The sequence below is a fragment of the Euprymna scolopes genome, chromosome 34 (assembly GCF_053919585.1).
Source record: "Euprymna scolopes isolate OS-2025 chromosome 34, ASM5391958v1, whole genome shotgun sequence".
NCBI lineage: Eukaryota > Metazoa > Mollusca > Cephalopoda > Sepiida > Sepiolidae > Euprymna > Euprymna scolopes.
In genome coordinates this window covers 68,332,606-68,352,605 of record NC_136515.1, presented here as the reverse complement: position 1 = coordinate 68,352,605, position 20,000 = coordinate 68,332,606, and positions in this window count along the sequence as shown.

The following is a 20,000-nucleotide window of genomic DNA, read 5'->3' as shown; positions in this document are numbered from 1 at the left end:
AAGCTGTAATAGCGTGTCTGGATGCATCAACGAGAAGTCAAAACGAGGCTGGTCTACTCAAACGAGCAAGATTGGCGTCGAAAGTTAAGGTAATGTGTTGTGCAGACTTTAGTACGATCAGGTCGGCTAGAGGCCACAGTGGCTTTAGCGTCAGCTAATTAACTTGGAGACTGACACAGTGAGGAAGAAAGGATATTATTACATTGACACTGCCTCCAGGTAAGGCTCTTCGCACACCGGTCATAACATCAAGGAAACGTGTGCTTATACGCTAGTCGCCATCTTGGAATCGGGCGGGTAAATGGTAGCGAATTAGAGTGATGGTGGGAGGATGAAGAGAAATTGTTGTCTGGCGTGTCTATGACGTTCAGAGAATTGCGTGTACACATAGGAAAAGAAAAGAAGTGATGAAATCTTGAATGGAATAGTGTTCGTAGATATGTACTGTAAATTGAGCGCAAATACCTGTCTATATATCCATATCTATTTGTGTTGGGACGATAGATCAAAATCGAAATTGACAATCAGGCAAATCATCACTTTTTGAGGTATCGGAATCTGTCTTGGAATCGGTATCGGAATCGGAAAAAAAAAGTGTGTCTGTATTCCGATGCCTAAAACGATTTCTTCAATTATCTCTCTTAATTTATTTTGTTCAACACAAAAACTTTAGCTATCATTAGGAATAATGGAATAATAATTATTTATTGATTTTAAACAACCAGTATAAATAAAATATATACATCATCCTTTCGTGAGTTTGATTTAATGTTTGCAGAGAATATGAACATTTACTTTTTTTAAAGTTTTTTTTTTTTGTGTGTGTTTTTTACGGTAATCGGAAAAAAAAGTAACGACTTTATGTTTGAATATTTAGGGATATATAAAGAATCGAGTGCGGGAATTTAGAACAGATCCTGTAATTGTTTCGGAAACGGGAATTTAGGACAGAACTGGCAATTGTATCGAAATCAGCGATTTAAAACAGCCTCTGTAATTATATCGGAATTGGGAAAATATTTAAATCGTCCCATAAGTAGAAGAGAGAGAAGTGTTTTGTTTTTGTCTTTTTTTAAGAAAAGATGTGCATTCTTTGTAATACTTTTTTTTTTTAATTTTTTTTTTTTCGAATTCTCCGGGTAATGTATAATAACGTTCTTAATCTAATTCTAATGACGCGTCACTCTTTGTCACCGACAACGTACTTGCTCATTTTATTGACGTATTTAATATTGAAAATTATTGTCCTGTATTGACTGACCTTAATGACCTTAAATAACTCACGGTAATTCCATTCTGACGTATGTAATTTTAATTTTGATCTGGTGTCGCTTGTCTGTAACCGAAATTACGTTCAATATCAGGTAATTTATTACAAAGGTTATTCAAGATATTCGCTTTGTTAATGATTGTATATAAAATAGATGATCTGCAGCAACATCAACAACAGCAAAAAATAAAACTGTTTTTTTTATCAAATGGAAATGGAATCATATCGTCTTTTATGATGAGACACTTTTTCGTTTCTACGACGTAACTCAGTTCCAAACCAATCGCGTTGAAACTGCCACAAATTAAGGGTCTGATTTAATGGGAAATCTAAATGGAGAGTGATGCAAAAAGATGTATGTTCACATTACATTTACATTTCTCTATGTTAGTATACTCAGAGAAACAGGGAGCAGAGGGGAATTTTCAAAGGCAAGTGTTTTTTTTTATCGCAGTTCATCGCAAATTAAGGTTTGTAGCCCATTCTAGGATAAACCTTTATAAGTGTTGAGAAAACAATGATAATCAGCAACATTAGTAATAGGTTATGGTTTAATTATATAAGCGGACAGTTTGATAAGAATTTATTTACCTTAGACTTGAAAACCACCACATTATAGTCATCTTGGGAACAGTCTCACAATTTTGTGCTGCACAGACTGACAATTCTAGGGCATTACAGAATGCGTAGCATTTTGTTTTTCTTAAAACCTCAAATAGAGAATTAAAAGTAGTATTAACGGTTGTTGTTACTGGACGAGCATTTGTTACGAAAGTTTTATAGGGGAAACGTAAGCATCACATAACATCGTATGAATCCGATGATTCTATTGTTATTAGTTTCCCCGATATTTCTAGTACGAGTTTTTTCTAGAAAGACACCGGGAATACTGGAAGGAACCACGTGAAGATTGCTAGTATCTTAAGGGAAAGTGATTTATGTGAAACGAGCCTGATCCGAACCTGGTCGTCAGTTCGTGTTGTTATCAATAAATTACTGTCACCTCACGAAACATAAGTGGTTATTTTGCTGTAAATCCATTGGTCGGTTCTTTTTACATTTAGAAACCCAACTGAAATTTTTTTTTAGTACACATTCCGTTGAGATTACCATTTGATTGACTTATTCACCAAGTGCCCCCTCTCAACAATGCCGTGGTGTTTGTTTATTCTCTTTTAACTTTCATTATCATTCTTGCCGTGTCGTTGTTTATTACACATGCGCTAGTTCCCAAGTATGAAAATATAAACGCACTCAAGAGAAACAAAATTTTCTGACACATTCTATAGATATCAGTTTCTACTCTGGGTGCGTGTGTGATACGATCGCTGACTACGACCTTTCAGGCGTTAACGTTCTCGTTTTAGTTGTCTGTGAAGGGCAACACTGTTAGTCGGCTGAGATCATCCCATACAGCGTTCGCTAAAACGCTCACTGATCTGCTGCGAGACACAAACGACTGCCAACTGTCATCCACTGTTTCTAAACGCAAAATCTAGTCAACGGCCGTCAACTTAAGACTGCCCGTAAAACTCGCCCTCATTACTTAATTGTCCGTAAAGTAACTATATATATTGACATCATTTTTTCTTGATTAATCAACCCATTTCTAATCGCGTTTCTATGCTTTTGTTAACAACTATTGTGTATCTACTTTGTTCACTTCATTTTGCTACTGTGCTTATAAACAATTTTCCCTTTTTTGTTTTAGTTTTTCCTCTTTTTTTTAAAAATCACTTCCTATCACTTTGTGTAGAATGTTTATAGTATCACAACTATTTTTTAATTTTTTTTTTAAATTTTAATTGCAAACATGCAATGTACTGTGAACAAACATCTTACAACATAACTACCCACTTGGGTTGTCGATATAAATATAGTCCCGAATTCACCGTAGCCTAACTCCTTGTCACTCCGCAATGAAAATAGTGAACCATGAACATCAGTCACACGCACAGTTGCCATATGAGAAACCCAGGAATGAACAACCTATGTAAATATAATAAATATAAATATTTATTATATTTTTTGGTTTTTGAAATCCTTGGAAATGAGACTTTATAATTTGTGTACTCATTCGTTTGCGGACTGTTATCCTCATCTTTATAGTTGTTTTTGTTTTTTTACAACGTTCCAGTCAACTGATCCTCTGGCCCTCGTCAGATGATTAACCGTGATGGTATAATAAATTCTGAGTAATGTAACTGCACCCTGTAATATTTTCCATAGTTGTTGTCTCGACAAGTTTTGACCAACTAATTATTTTGCCTCTTTCGGTGGGATTGAAACTCATTTCCAAGTCTTATGTGAAACCGTAGAGCACGTGGCGCAGTGGATACAGGCGTTGGGTTTCTACGGTTCCAGGTGCGCATTGTCTGAAGATAGCGGATTGAATTCTACCCTAAACAGCATAGAGGATTAGTTAGCGGAAGCGTGGTGAGACAACAACAACAGTAACTATGGAAGGCAGTAATTACTGGTGAAAGTTACAACACCCAGCATTTTTTATCCTTTCGCGATCAGTCACCTGAGGAATGCCAGAAGATGAGTTAGCCAAAACCTGGTTAAAGAACAACAGCTATAAAGATGAGAACAACAGTCCGCAAAGGAATGAATACATTAATATTCATATTTAAAAAAATTACATAGGGTTTCATATGATTATAGTAGTTGTAATAATAATAATAATAATAATAATAATAATAATAATAATAATCTATATAATTGATAAGTGGATCTCCCGATCACCGAAGACGCATTCTAAAAAGTAAAAGAATTAATAAAAATAAATGATGTCGGTTTGGGGCCGTACGAAAACTAAAATATACCTTATTGATCTTCTAGTTAGCACCCAAGGGGAGTAGCTGTTCTCTCTAAAGATCGTATAATGATACCATTGAGTTTCCGTCGGCGTCATATGCTCATACACTGGAAATATTTTTAGATAATAGCGGGGTAGAAGCAATTAATTATCTATCTATCTATCTATATATTTCTCCATAGATCTATCTATCTATCTCTCCATAGATCTATCTATCTATCTATCTATCTATAGATTTATCTATATATTTATCTAAATGGGGTGTGATGCAAAAAGATATCTGTTCACATTACATTTATATTTCTCTATGTTAGTATACTCAGAGAAACGGGGAGCAGAGGGAAATTTTCAAAGGTTCACCGCAAATTAAGACTCGTAGCCCACTCTAGGATAAGGGTTTATAAGTGTTGAGAAAAAACTAATAATCAGCAATATTACTAATAGGTTATGGTTAAATTATATAAGAGGGTGATTTAATAAGAATTTTTTGCATTAGACTTGAACACCACCACGTTATAGTCATCTTGGGAAGAGTCTCACTATTTGGTGCTGTACAGACAGACAATTCTAGGACATAACTGTGTGCGTAGCATTTTATTTTTTTTTAATCTCAAATAGAGAATAAAAATTAGTATTAACGGTTGTTATTACTGGACGAGTATTTGTTACAATAGTTTTATAGGGGAAACGTAAGCATCATATACGAGGGTCGTGCAATAAGTAATGACCCTGACCCACTTACAGTTGTCTGATCTAGCTGAAATTTTGCATGTGCAATGGCTCATATCTCTAAGGATTATGTTGCAAATTAAAGCTCTGAACTAATTGTGGTTTCTGTTTTACAGGTGTTTGAACTGAGTCAAATGTGAAATGGAGCCTGTTGAATGTCGAACAGTGATCCGGTTTTTGTATTTGAAATGATGCACACCAAAGGATACTTTTGGTGAAATGAAAGAAACTTATGGTGATAATGCCGCATCATATAACCTTGTAAAACGCTAGCATTGTGAATTCAAACATGGTTGGAAGTCTATAGAAACAGCACCCAGACCTGGTCTTCCCCCTTCTGCCATTGATGAGGCATATGTCCGTCAAGTTGAGGCTGCCATTTTGGAAGATCGGCGCATTACTATTCGCTAAATAGTCCAAGATGTCAAGATTAGTACAGGGTCTGTGGAAACTATCATTGATGACCATTTGCATATGCATAAGGTGTCTGCTATATGAATTACCAGGTTGCTCACACCATTCTAGAAGTAAGAACGCGTCTAGTGCTCGAGGATGTGTCAAGAAAATGAGTCAAAGTTTTTCAAAAGACTGATCACACAGGATGAAACCTGAGTCCATCACTATGATCCAGAGACCAACGCCCAGTCAATTCAGTGGAAGCACTTGGACTCACCACCTCCAAAGAAGGCATCGGCGCAGCCCTCCGTTGGCAGGGTCATGCTCACAGTCTTCTGCGACCAGGACGGAGTAGTGATGACAGATTTCCTGCCAAAGGGTACCACAATTACAGGAGCCTATTATGCTTCCCTTTTGAGGAAATTAAGGGAAGCTATCAAAATCAAAAGGCGGGCAAAATCAGCAAAGGTACCCTCCTCCTGCAGGACAACGCCCCGGTCCAAAACTCGTATGTCGCCAGATCAGAAGCACGGTTATGAAATCCTCCCCCATCCTTCCTAGTCTCCTGAGCTTGCATATTCTGACTTTCTCCTCTTCCCAGCCATGAAGTTGTTTTCGAAATTAAAGCGTTTCCCAGATGATGCAGCCTTGATTTCTGAAGTCACGTCGTGGTTGGAGGACTAACCTGGGGTGTTCTACAAAAACGGTCTTCAGAGTTGCATCAAGCGATGGGAGAAATGCATACCACTGGGTGTTGCCTATGTAAATAAAGACTAATAACTGTGCAAAGTTTCGTTGCTCTACTACTATGGGAAGTGGGCCAGGGGCATTACTTATTGCACGCCCATCGTAGCATCGTATGAATCCGATGATTCTATTGCAAGCATTAGTTTCCCTGATATTTTTTATAGTACGAATTCATTCTAGAAAGACATCGGGAATAATACCGCGAGGGACCACGTGAAGATTGCCAGTATCCTAAGCGAAAGTGATTTGTGTGAAACGAGCCTGATTCGAACCTGAGACACATATGTCGCCAGTCCGTGTTGTTAACAACAAATTACTGTCACCTCACAAAAAAAGTGGTTATTTTGCTGAAAATCTATTGATCGGATGTTTTCCATTTGGGAGCACAACTATATAATTACCAAGGCTATGACAACAGCGTATTCTTATCCTTGCTTTGATTTTCAAGTATATATCCATTGATATATAATTTTATGCAGAGTGATGTGGTTCTCAGTTGATAAATCATGTCTAACTGTGTCGGATATATACTCAAGAGTCAAAACAATGAAAAAAATATGCCGTTGTCATAGCCCTAACAATTACATATTTATCTAGCGGAGTAAAACAAGATAATTTTAGTCGTGGCATGTTTTGATGACTGGTCAGTTTGAACAGGAAGTATGCGAACAACGACCGGACGTGACGTGTCAGGTGTTCCGGTTTTAGTAAGTTGAGTAAAGCTTAGTTAAGTTAGAGCCAAGAGCGACGAAAAAACAAGAGAATGGGAGAAGTAACGGTCTCAAATAGCGAACCCACAAGCCCTAGATCGTCGGTCACTCCATTTCTGCTGACCAGATGCCTGAGAGTGAACAGGCCATATAAAACCTCGCATTGTCTTGGGTCCCTGTCGTGAAGCGTCTCGGTTACAGCCCCACCCCCAATGACCGTTGGCGAATCCCCAGAAGCAGCCAACAGAAGACTGGTAGTAATTTATTCCCTGTGCACGGCAGCAAAATGTGGCAAAAGGCCGGAAAGTGCAGAATAGGCACGCTCCCCTAAAGGAGAGACACTCTTACCTAAAAAAAAAATTGCCTGGGCATCCCCGTCGGCATTTCCTGGTAGTGGCGCCTCAGGCGAGATTCAATTAACTTGACCCACCGGAAAACCCAGTAGCAAGGCCTTGGAGGGTAGACCTCCTAGGTATTACCCAAGCGGTGTACCTCAGTCCGAAAGGTGTAGAGCCGGTTCCCGGCCCTTCTCATGTCGGGCTGAGAGTCAAGGACGGATTCTTGACGAGTACTACTACCCTGTCTCTCTGCAGCTGAAGCCACTAGGAGACACATCCCCCACCACGAACTCGTCTTCGTTACGTGTATGTTATACTTGACACGAACGCACCCAAACAATAGTCACGGACCGTTAAGAAAATAGATGTTTAAGAATCTGAGGACAATAGACCATTTTATACTTATACAGCGTCTCCCTCTCTCTCTCTCTCTCTCTCTCTCTCTATATATATATATATATATATATATATATATATATATATATATATATATATATATATATATTCCATTACTGGCGATATTGATAAAATAATAAATATTTATTGATTTTTAACCACCAGTGAAGATAAAAATCGACAGATCGTCTCCCACAAATGTATTTTTGCATTTCGGAAAATATCTGCACTTTTATCATGTGTGTTTTTACGGTAATCGGAGAAAAAATACAACTATACATATTTTTAGATTTATAAAGAATCAGAATAAGAATCGGTAATTGTATTGGAATCGGGGAAAATATTGGAATCGTCCCAACACTTTATATATATATATATATATATATATATATATATATATATATATATACATATATACATATATATATATATATATATATATATATATGCCCCGTTAATTAAGGATACATAAAAACGGTTTAGATAATGAAAACACTACAATACTTCGATTTGATGACAATACAACCATGTCACCCAGATTCCTATTAAAAATATTGGAGATAAATTGTAATAACCAGATATATTCTGACATTACATTAGCAACATTACTTAGATAAATACTTTTTACAGTTTTAACAAAAGGGCTACAATAATATCGCCAAGCTCCATTCACGCTGAATGTCCCCAGAATGCCCAACAGCAATATATCATATATGGATGATGTCGCTGTGAAATTTCCACAGGCCACGCTAATAATAATAATAATGATAATAATAATAATAATAATAATAATAATAATAATAATAATAATAATAATAATAATAAAAAAACAACAACAACAACAACATGTAATTAACAAGCCTTTAATGTACAAGCCACGCGTCAATTTACGTCACGAAATTACTTAACAAAGGTGGGCCTACCGGAAACCCCCATCGAGATGCCAACTGATCGTCGAAGAAATAAGACAGGGGATATCTCGCCATAAACATTACCCGCTGTTAACAGACCATTTAGCATTCCTTGTTGGCAATTAGATGAAGATGGAACGCAGTAGTACGGAGAGATAAGCCAGATTTATTTACGATGTTGTAGTTCAATGGTATATCTCATACGGAAAACTCTATACTCGGTGTAGATTTAATGACTCTTACTAAAAGAAAAAAAAATATATGATCAAATCTTAGCATGTATTCCTTGTTTCTCATGACCAAAGATTAATGAGCGAAATAAAAAAAGATATAATAATAATAATAATAATAATAATAATAATAATAATAATAATAATAATAATAATAATAATAATAATAAGTATATAAAACATAAGTGTTGCTTACTAAGTGTCGGCGTTTTACTCTAAGCTGATGGTGTTCCTCCCGACGATTTATCATGATAAAGATGGAGAGGAAGTTGTGTCAAGATAAAATGTTCCGTACAACTCGAGTCAATGCGGACATCCCCGTAGTTCATTAATGGTTAGCGGGTGATAAAAATTGGGTTCACTGGATACAGTGACACCGAAGTAGACCACCAGTGAAGAATGGCATACAAAAAATAAATAAATAAATAAAAAATTAAAAATGGAGTGTCTATTTAATAAGCGTATTTAGTAAAGAGCAGGACAGCGCATTTGCATTTTTCGAACTTAAGCATTACAGGCACACATATGCACTTTTCGAAGTTTAGTGTTGCAGACACACATATGCATCTTTTTAAATTTGCCGTTCAGACAAACATATGCATTTCTCGAACTTTAGCTTTACATGCACACATATGTTTTTTTCGAACTTTAGCGTAATTGGCACATAAATTCACTTTTCGAACTTTACCGTTACAGGCACACATATGCATTTTTTGAACTTTAGCGTTAAAGACACACATATGAATTTTTCCACCTTAAGCGTTACAGGCACACATATGCATTTTCCGAACTTTAACTTTACAGGCACATATATGCATTTTTCGAACGTTTACTTCACAGGCACACATATGCATTTTCGGAACATTAACTTTACAGGCACATATATGCATTTTTCGAACTTTAGCTTTACATGCATATATATAAATTTTTCGAACGTAAGCTTTACATGCACACATATGTATTTTTCGAACTTTTACTTTGCATGCACAAATATGCATTTTTCGAACTTTAGCTTTACATGCACACAAATTGCATTTTTCGAACGTTAACTTTACATGCACAAATATGCATTTTAGGACTTTAACTTTACATGCACACATATGCATTTTTCGAACATTAACTTTACATGCACATATATGCATTTTTCGAACTTTAGCTTTACATGCACATATATACATTTTTCGAACGTAAGCTTTACATGCACACATATGTATTTTTCAAACTTTTACTTTACATGCACAAATATGCATTTTTCGAACTTTAACTTTATTCACACATATGCATTTTTCGAACTTTAGCTTAACATGGAAACATATGCATTTTTCGGACTTTAACTTTTAAAGGCACACATATGCATTTTTGGAACTTTAGCTTTACACGCACATATATGCATTTTTAGGACTTTAACTTTTAAAGGCACACATATGCATTTTTCGAACTTTAGCTTTACATGCAAACATATGCATTTTTCGAACTTTAACTTTTAAAGGCACACATATGCAGTTTTCGAATTTTACCGTTTAAGACACACATATGAATTTTCCATCTTTAACGTTACATACACACATATGCATTTTCGAACTTTAACTTTACATGCACATATATGGATTTTTCGAACTTTAGCTTTACATGCACATATATGGATTTTTCGAACTTTAACTTTACAGGCACACATATACACATATGCATTTTTCGAACTTTAGCTTTACATGCACATATATGCATTTTTCGAACGTTAACTTTACATGCACAAATATGCCTTTTTCGGACTTTAACTTTACAGGTACACATATGCATTTTTCGGACTTTAACTTTATAGGCACACATATGCATTTTTCGAACGTTAGCTTTACATGCAAACACATGCATTTTTCGAACGTTAGCCTTACAGGCACACATATGCATTTTTCGAACTTTAACTTTACATACACAAATATGCATTTTTCGAACTTTAACTTTACAGGCACACATATGCACATATACATTTTTCGAACTTTAGCTTTATATGCACATATATGCATTTTTCGAACGTTTACTTTACATGCACAAATATGCCTTTTTCGGACTTTAACTTTACAGGTACACATATGCATTTTTCGGACTTTAACTTTATAGGCACACATATGCATTTTTCGGATGTTAGCTTTACATGCAAACACATGCATTTTTCGAACGTTAGCTTTACAGGCACACATATGCATTTTTCGAACTTTAGCTTTACATGCAAACATATGCATTTTTCGAACTTTAACTTTTAAAGGCACACATATGCATTTTTCGAACTTTACCGTTTAAGACACACATATGAAATTTCCACCTTTAACGTTACATGCACACATATGTATTTTTTGAACTTTAGCGTTACATGCATTCATGATTTTTAATTAACCATACGAAACCGATGAACACACTATTTCGAATAACATTTTTACTAGTCCGCAGCGCTTCAGTTTTAATAGTATTTTTGTTTCTCTTCAAAGCTTGGTTTCAAATATGTAAGCGTTGTAGGTCAAAATGTATGCTATTTTTTAACTTTAGCTCATCAAGCAAATTATATTTCATACGTAAAATTCACAGGCATACAAAGACGCTATTAATCAATAAGCGTTACGAATTGATAAAAATTAAGCGTTACAGACAGATACAAAAAACAAACAAACTAGAGTTCATGGATTAATAAGAAATTAAGTGATATAGAATAAAAGAAAAAAATTATATGCGTTCTAGAAGGATAACAATTAAGCGTTACAGACTGACAACAAATTAAAAGGCCAATAAAAAATTATTGTTGCGGATAGATAAAATTTGTTCGTTGCGGATCGTTGAATTTTAAAGACTGATAAAAACTAGGTGTTACGAAGCAATAAGAATGAAGCGTTATAAGTAAGCGTAACAGCTTGATAGAAATAATCGTTACCAACTAATAAAATTGAAGCGTTACAGATCGAGTAAAGTTGTATGCTACAGAAGGATAAAATAATGTTTAAAACTTACGCTTTACCTCAAAACGAAAATGCACTTGTACAATTGTAACAACTTCTGAAAGTCCCATGGACGTCCTCTTGCGTGAGCGTATCAATCACCATAGTCCCCTGCGAAGTAATATCCTCTGGCTGCAAGGTACCGCTCTAATAATCTCTGGAAGACCTCATAGAGTTTCTCTTGTGTGACCGTGTCAATGATCCTCGTCGCGGACTCTATCATCTCCTCAAATGTCTCATAGGTTTTCATTGAGCTTACGGAATAACCAAAAGTAACAGGGAATCAGCTCTGGACAATAAGGAGGAGGAGGAGGAACTGTGTTTATGTCCATGAGCACCCTTGGAACAAACTCCGCATCTTCAGTTTCTTGGGAATAATTTTATGTACAGTTCCCACACTGACATCAAACTGTGCACTTATTATCTCTATAGCAACCCAGTGGTACTTATCTATGAAATTCTTTATTTGGACAATCAACTTTGATGTGCTGACTACCTTACTCCTCTCACGCCTCTCATCATCCCTCACAGACTCCCTGCCTTATTTGAATCTCTTATGCCTCTCAGAAAGTGATGCTCGATTCGAGCAACGTTTTCTAAAACAGTCTAAATCATTCAATAGGATTCTATGGCGTTTTTTTTCTCACAAATTTAACGTTCAGCTTGCACTTTTGAAACCCACTAGATGTGAAAATCAGGTTTTGATAGAGTGTATTCCAATCCCTACTGTAACTGTTCATTTGAATGGAAATCATAAAAATTGGCCAGTCATCTCATAATATATATATATATATATATATATATATATATATATATATAACATACTGCATTTTCAAGAGTCTACGACAATTTCAGATGCCTGTACGAAAAAGTCTAGAAACTTATTGAAGGCCCCTAGTATTTATCAATTTTTTTTTTTTTCCGGAGAATTTGAATAAAGTACCTACTCGGAGATCAGCTATTATAAAGTTTTGCTGATTACGGGACGACGGTAAAAGTACAGTCTAAAACAGTATCATAAGTTAATGATTTTTTCTAGTTAGGGGACGTATCCGCTCCCGACTGATGGAGCGGAACATGTTCCACTCCTAGATTAAATGAAGGGTCCCATTCCTTATTTGTGCAGATTCCCGAGTTCGACAAAAAAATCCAAGTTTGATAAGATACATCTGAAGAGGGTCAGAGGTTCCATCCAGCAGAATAGTGTTTGAAGACTGTTCAATGTCGCCCGAATATATAAAACAGTGAATGCATGCATGTGTGCGTGTGTAAATATTTCACCAATAAACTTTTAAACTGCTGCTCACACAAAACTGAAATAAACACGAAATAGTAATCATGCAATATGGATTGTTTATCACGAGTAAAATTATTGTTAAATAAAGGAATACCGCTTTAGAAAATAAGTTCTTTAATTTTAAATCGTTCCCATCTGTCTGTTGATAGCTCAAACAGTAGGGAACACGGTTGGGGAGCTAAACGTTTTTTTTTAAACAAGGCACAGTTTCTACTTTGTATGTAGAGGGCTATTACCAGGAGCATAAGTTGCAGGGATACTATGTACGGGATTGAGCAACAAGATTACATTACACTTGAACCTCTGCATGTCAGTACAGTTGGAAAAACAGAATCCCAGAAGGGAGATCCAAAGTTTAGCAGGTCTGGGGAAGAAACTATTGGAGTAGAAGTCTTTCTTACATCTACTGTGTAGGGGTGGGATTTTGATTCTTGTCGGGTTTGTCGGGAGTCTCTACGTCGAAGGGCTACGCGTGCTTGTAGTTTGTGAGAGAGCATTCACCACTAAATTACTTGTAGAACAGGAAGAGAGGTGAAAGGTGTCGTTGATGAGACAGAGGTTGAATCTTATATGACAGTTCAGGACCTATCAGGTTGGTGACTCTCTTTTGAACCTTGTCCAGGAGTGAGAGACTACAAGCAGATGTACCAGCCCAAATGTGACAACAATACTCCATATATGGGTGAATTGTGGCCTTGGAGAAGTACAGGGTACTTTCAGGCGTAATTACCTTTCTAGCTCGGTAGAGACAGCCCATATTCCTCGCAGCGGTAATATATATATATATATATATATATATATATATATATATATATATATATATATATATATATATATATATATTAGTCCTCGCCCGAAAGCGCAGGACACAAAATGTTTTAAATAATGATAATAATAGAATAACAATAACAAAGTCTTTCGCTAGCGAGGACTACTATTGAGCGTAACCAGTTATACACTCCTTTTGAAATTTTCATCTCTATTTTTTTCGTTATCTACTGAATAGTTTTGATGAAACCAATATGAAATATGTTCCTTATTAAATTGTAAAGATTTTCTATTCTGAAAGAAGTTTTAAAAAAAATTAATCCAAAAAAGTTATTTTAAAGTTTTTGTTAAAAAAATTCAGATTTTCTTATTATTCAGACATTTATGACAAAGAGAGAGTTGCAAAAAAGAGTTGTGAGGTGAGGAGAATTACAAACTGAAACAGACAGGATATTCAGACCTGTAATAATACAAAGAGTGGGTTGTAAATATGAGTTGTTGTGTGAGGACAAATACAATCTGAAATAGAGAGTAGGAGAGTTTTTAAAAATACATACATCACATTCATCTTTTTTTTTTTAATCCAAATTAATAAATTAACTAAAATATAATCTTAAACAGATAGGATACAAGTTAGAAAAGCATTTCATCCAAGGCATGAAAATTGTTAAACAAAATGTTTTTACTACAGGCTTTAAAAATAAAGGTACAAGATCCAATTTGAAATTTATTTATCTTCAAAGTGCACTTTTATACATTTTACAAAGTAAGGTATTAAATTTGCATACTTTACTTTGTAAAATTTATAAAAGTACACTTTGAAGATAAATAAATTTCAAATTGAATCTTGTACCTTTATTTTTAAAGCCTATAGTAAAAACATTTTGTTTAACAATTTTCATGCCTTGGATGAAATGCTTTTCTAACTTGTATATATAATGAAATAAGAATTACAATTAAGTTTACCAAGATAATGCAAGATGGCACATCTAAGGTATATTATAAATATTAAAGAGTTAATATTTTTACTCATCTTGTTTTAATCAGCCTTGGCGGCCGTGTTTTAAAATCCCTCCATTTCTTCTTTCGTCGCACAATTTATCTTTCTGTCAGTAATATTATTTGAACTCATTCCCTGTTTTCCTTGCGCCCATTTGTTAAATTATTCCACGGAATCTTGCCTTTTGGATTTCTTTGAACCATTTTTCATTAACGCGATTCCTTTGGATTTTACTTGTGGAAATGGAAATCCAATCTATTTTTTGCATTTTTACCTTTTGTGGATATTTTACTCTTCGCCAACCAGCCATTAACGTTTACTCAACCTTTTCTTCACCCTGTTCACCCTGCTTCACTATTTTTACCAAGTAAGATCTATTACGTACTTATAGTTTCATTAAATACATTTGAAAGCAAAATCCGATCCCGCACTTTGCAAATACCTACCCTCTGATGCGAAGGAAAGTATTTCTTCGAAACTGCGCAGATTAAGGACCATCCACTTATCTTGTGCCTACTTTTTAAAATTAAATATGTTTTTACTCTTTTTCAAAGTGTTTTTAACATGTTTTATTAACTACTTGTTCTTATATATATATATATGCAATGCACAATTTACTCTACAATAATATATACGAAATCTGCATGGATTACAATATATATACGTGTAGTTTCCGACCCTTATCTCTAGAATTTAAAAATATGAAAGTTAAATACATAAAAAAGAAACAATCTAAAAAATAATCTAAAAGAAAAATATGTACATGAAAAATTTTGAAATGAAAATATAAAATGAAAATAGAAAATCTGATATGGAGTGCGAGAAAAAAAATGAAGGTTCCTAAGGTAATTCCTCCTATTTTTATTCCGCCCGCATGAATCAGTGAGGATCGAAAATTACATTGTTATTCTGACTGTACTTAAAAAATAAACTGAATTCTTGAGCGCACAAGGACGCTCGCATTCATTGTACCGTGATCGCCTTCGTAGATCTCCATCTTTTTTTAAATTAAAAAATAGGAGGCTTATTATTTGGAACGATCATCGTATGACACGCCATTGAAACGTTATTTAAGAATGAAACATGAATAAAACGTGGATCAATGTAAAAAAAAAGTATAAAAAAGTAAACAAATTATATAAAGAAAAAGAAAATATAACATAAAGAGTGAAAAACAAACGAAAGTATGACAGACCAATGACACATTATTCCAGGACCAAACGTGACAGACTGAGGAAAAAAAAATTGTCAGACCTGAACGTGACAAGAAGCCAACGAAGAAAGACGTTCGTATGAATGTAATTTGAATAAGATGCATCCTTTCTATTTATGCCTTTAGTGAATGCAGTTGTTTCAGCTGTTGTATTGTACACCGTCCCGCCGTACCAATGGACGAAGCACCTTTTGCGGAAGGACAGCCGCATAAAAGATGAAGATAAAAAAAGAAAAACCACACACAAATACATATGAATGTCCATGGCACGGTGACAAGGAACGCCTTTTCAGAATTGTCAGCGTCATTTGAATAGAAATCGACAACCTGCGTTGGTCTCGTTACTATTCTGAGTCCACCAGTAGTCCGGACTTCATCTTCATCAAAGGTCAGACATGGTCGAAGCCAGACTGTCCACCTGACCAATGAAAAGGCCAGAAGAAGTACAAACGATGGACGAGACGGACACGTATTTCTTGTAAAAGATTGTCTATTATGCTTTGCTTCTGCTGGCAGAGTTCCATTACTGTCTCACACATAACTGAAAATACTATCGAACGTCTACAACGATGTAATATGATGTACGTCATGTTAGAGAATAAACCCAACGTTGCCCGGATATGCTGAACTGACAGCTGTTTTCTATTGAGATATCAAATCTGATCAAATTTATTTGGACAAAATAGCAAAGTGAGACAAACCATGTTAAGCGTCAGGTAAACACAATTTAGTGACACACACTGTTTGACCAAGAAGATTTTAAAACCGGATGTGGTAGACAGTGTAACTCGAAAAGATATTCCACGAGGATAAAAACAAGGACAGCGCTTGCTACTTTCCTTCTATAAATCCGAAAGCAATGCCGGTATACTCTTTTGTGTTTACTCGAGTAGAGCAAGATTTGACCCTCCCGAAAGCTAGATTTACATAACCCTTGATGGTTTTGTATAACAGAATGAAATCCCCTAGAATACCCCGTCCTTCAAATGATATTTGATTAATCTTTTGAGCCGATCTTTCTTAGTAAGCATAAAAAAAGTCTTGTGTCAAACCGTCAATAAGCAACATTTGCGATTCCTCGTAAATTCATTTAGTCTCATAAAAATTCCCACATAAAACAAAAACAATGAGGTGATTGTGAACACGTGGTTAACAACACATATTAATATGGCAAGTTCAAGGTCAATTCCTTCTACAAAACAATTACATTCATGAATGTTGGACAACTTTCACGTGTCAACTCCTGTAAAAACCTAATTTCATTCTAGAAATATTTCTAACAAAAAATGATATTGAGGAAATGAATGGCAACAATAATTGAATTTTTACATTTATGAAAACGACATCAATACATCAAGGCCCGAAGTCACCATAAAATAATGGTTAATACGTATACGGTAGTCACTGAGATATCGTCGGATTAACTGTAAGTAGTAGAAATTGGATAGAAATGGATTATGTAGCGGGCGACTCAACAAAAACTTGTTTAACTTCGACTTCGATCATATTGTAGTTAGCTAGAAAGCAAACCAGTGGGACAAATTTCCACAGGCGAGTAAGTTCTAGGAAAGAAGACGTGTTCATGGAAGTTGCGTTTAGATTTATGCCCAGATAGAGAGTGGGGGGAAACTGTTTTTCGCCAGTTTTCAGCTAGACAAGTGTTTACTGTAAGAGTTTAGCAATGGGGGTATAGATTAGAGGTCAGACGAGCACTTGACATGAAAATAACGATAGAACAGAAACGGGCCCGAAACGTTTCTTCGATGCCAAATAGATTGCAGGGATAAGAAAAGGACATCATATACTAGGTTTTGAAGCCGGTTTAAAACTTTGTCAAAGCAGGATAGGGTTCTCCGAGAAGTTTGATTCGTAGGAAATCAACGTTACAGCATAACAACACAGAAGAGATACGATCAGAGGACGAAGTCTCTATCTGAAGTTTCACAAAAAATACTGATAGCCTGGTAATCGCCCTAATACATGTGATTGGCAAACCTGTATTCTATGGGTGTCTGTTCCAGGAACTGGAGTTCTTGACGGTACGCTGTGATACTACTACGTGACGACCATGCATACTACTGCAAGGATTAATTGCACAATAGAGATGTTTTGTATATCGCCTGGTAATTCTCGGTATGTGCTCGACTGAACTCCAATCAAGGCCTCTTCATTTCTAATATTTCACAAAAAAACTCGACTAGCTTCAACCACTATATATGATTTCCCTCAATCGCTATCTGTGCGTAAATCTAAACGCAGATGCTATGAACAAAGCTTCTTTCCTAGAACAGTCCGTCGGTGGAACACTGTTCTACTAGCTTGCTTCTCGGTTGAATACAACATAATAGTCTTCAAATCGAATGTAAACAAGTTCTTGTTTAGATTCCCTCATAAATAATCAAATCCTATCCAATTTAAACTATTAACAATTATTAAATCAACCACGTGACACTTATAAACCCTTATCCTCGAGTGGCATTCGGACCTTAATAATGATGACTTCCAATTATATATATATATAAATATATAGCCATCCACATACAGTACTGTGTCGCTGTTTCACAGCTAATCAGTTCGGCTGGACAGGAAACTCCCTCAAGCCAGGATTGAAACCCAACCGCCTGTACGACAGTCAAGTATCCTGACCATTACGCTCATCGGCAGCTGCTGTGCAAGCCGTGAATTAACGATGCTTTGACATCGTCCGAAATACCTAAGCTTGATTTGTTTACACAAAGAGCATCGCTTTATAGGCTAATGGTAATTTGTGTATCACATCTCAATATGCTTAACTACTGATAAGTAGCATTATATATATATATATATATATATATATATATATATATATATATATATATATATATATATATATATATATCAGTAATCTTTCCTAAAATACAGGACGAGTAAAATTATTCCCTGAATAGAAAAATTATTCTCAACGTTTTTGCTTCTTTTCCAATTAAGGCTTTCCATTCGAAACTTTAAAAAAGGCCATTGTATTATTTAGAGTGTTAAAGCTCTAAAACGTATAATACCTTTTAAAAGAGATAAAAATTCAGGTAACATTGCTTATTTAGTCGCTGATAACTATGCAAATCGTAAGCATTGCAGTTTGTAAGGGTAGAGTTCCGCCGATAGTATTTCCTATAAATTTAATTCCTTTAAAATACCTACAATTAATTTAAATTTGATGTGTCATACGTTTGTTCAATACTGCGGAAATCAAAGATATCATACGATGGGCGTGCAATAAGTAATGACCCTGCCCCACTTACAGTTGTCTGATCCAGCTGAAATTTAGCAGGTGCAATGATTTATATCTCTACGGGTTATGTGGCAAATTACAGCTCTAATTGTGGTTTCTGTTTTACAGGTGTTTGAACTGAGTCAGGTGTGAAATGGAGCCTGTTGAATGTCGAGCAGTTATCCGGTTTTTGAAATTGCGTACACCACACTTTTGATTAAATGAAAGAAAATTATGGTGATAATACCCCATCATATCACCTTGTAAAACGCTAGCATCGTGAATTCAAACATGGCCAGAAGTCTGTGGAAACAGCTCCCAGACCTGATCGCCCCCCCCATTTCTGCCATTGATGAGGCATCTGTCCGTCAAGTTGAGGTTTCCATTTTGGAAGATCGGCGCATTACTATTCGCCAAATAGCCCAAGATGTCAAGATTATTACAGGATCTGTGGAAACTATAATTCATGACCATTTTGTGTCTGCCAGATGAATTCACAGGTTGCTCACATTCCAGAAGGGAGAAGGCGTCGAGTGCTCGAGGATGAATTTGGAGGTGTCAAGAATATGAGTCAAAGTTTTTCTAAAGACTGATTTCACAGGATGAAACCTGGGTCCATCACTAGTATCCAGAGACCAAAGCCCAGTCAATGCAGTTGAAGCACTTGCACTCACCACCTCCAAAGAAGGCATCGGTGCAGCCCTCCGCTAACAAGGTCATGCTCACAGTCTTCTGGGACCAGGGCGGAGTAGTTACAGGAGCCTATTATAATTCACTTTTGAGGAAATTAAGGCGTGTGCTTATGAAATCCTTCCCCACCCACCCTACTCTCCTGACATTGCATCCTCTTACTTTCACCTCTTCCCAGCCATAAAGTTGTTTTTTGAAAGGAAAGCGTTTTCCAGATGATGCAGCCTTGATTTCTGAAGTCATGTCGTGGTTGGAC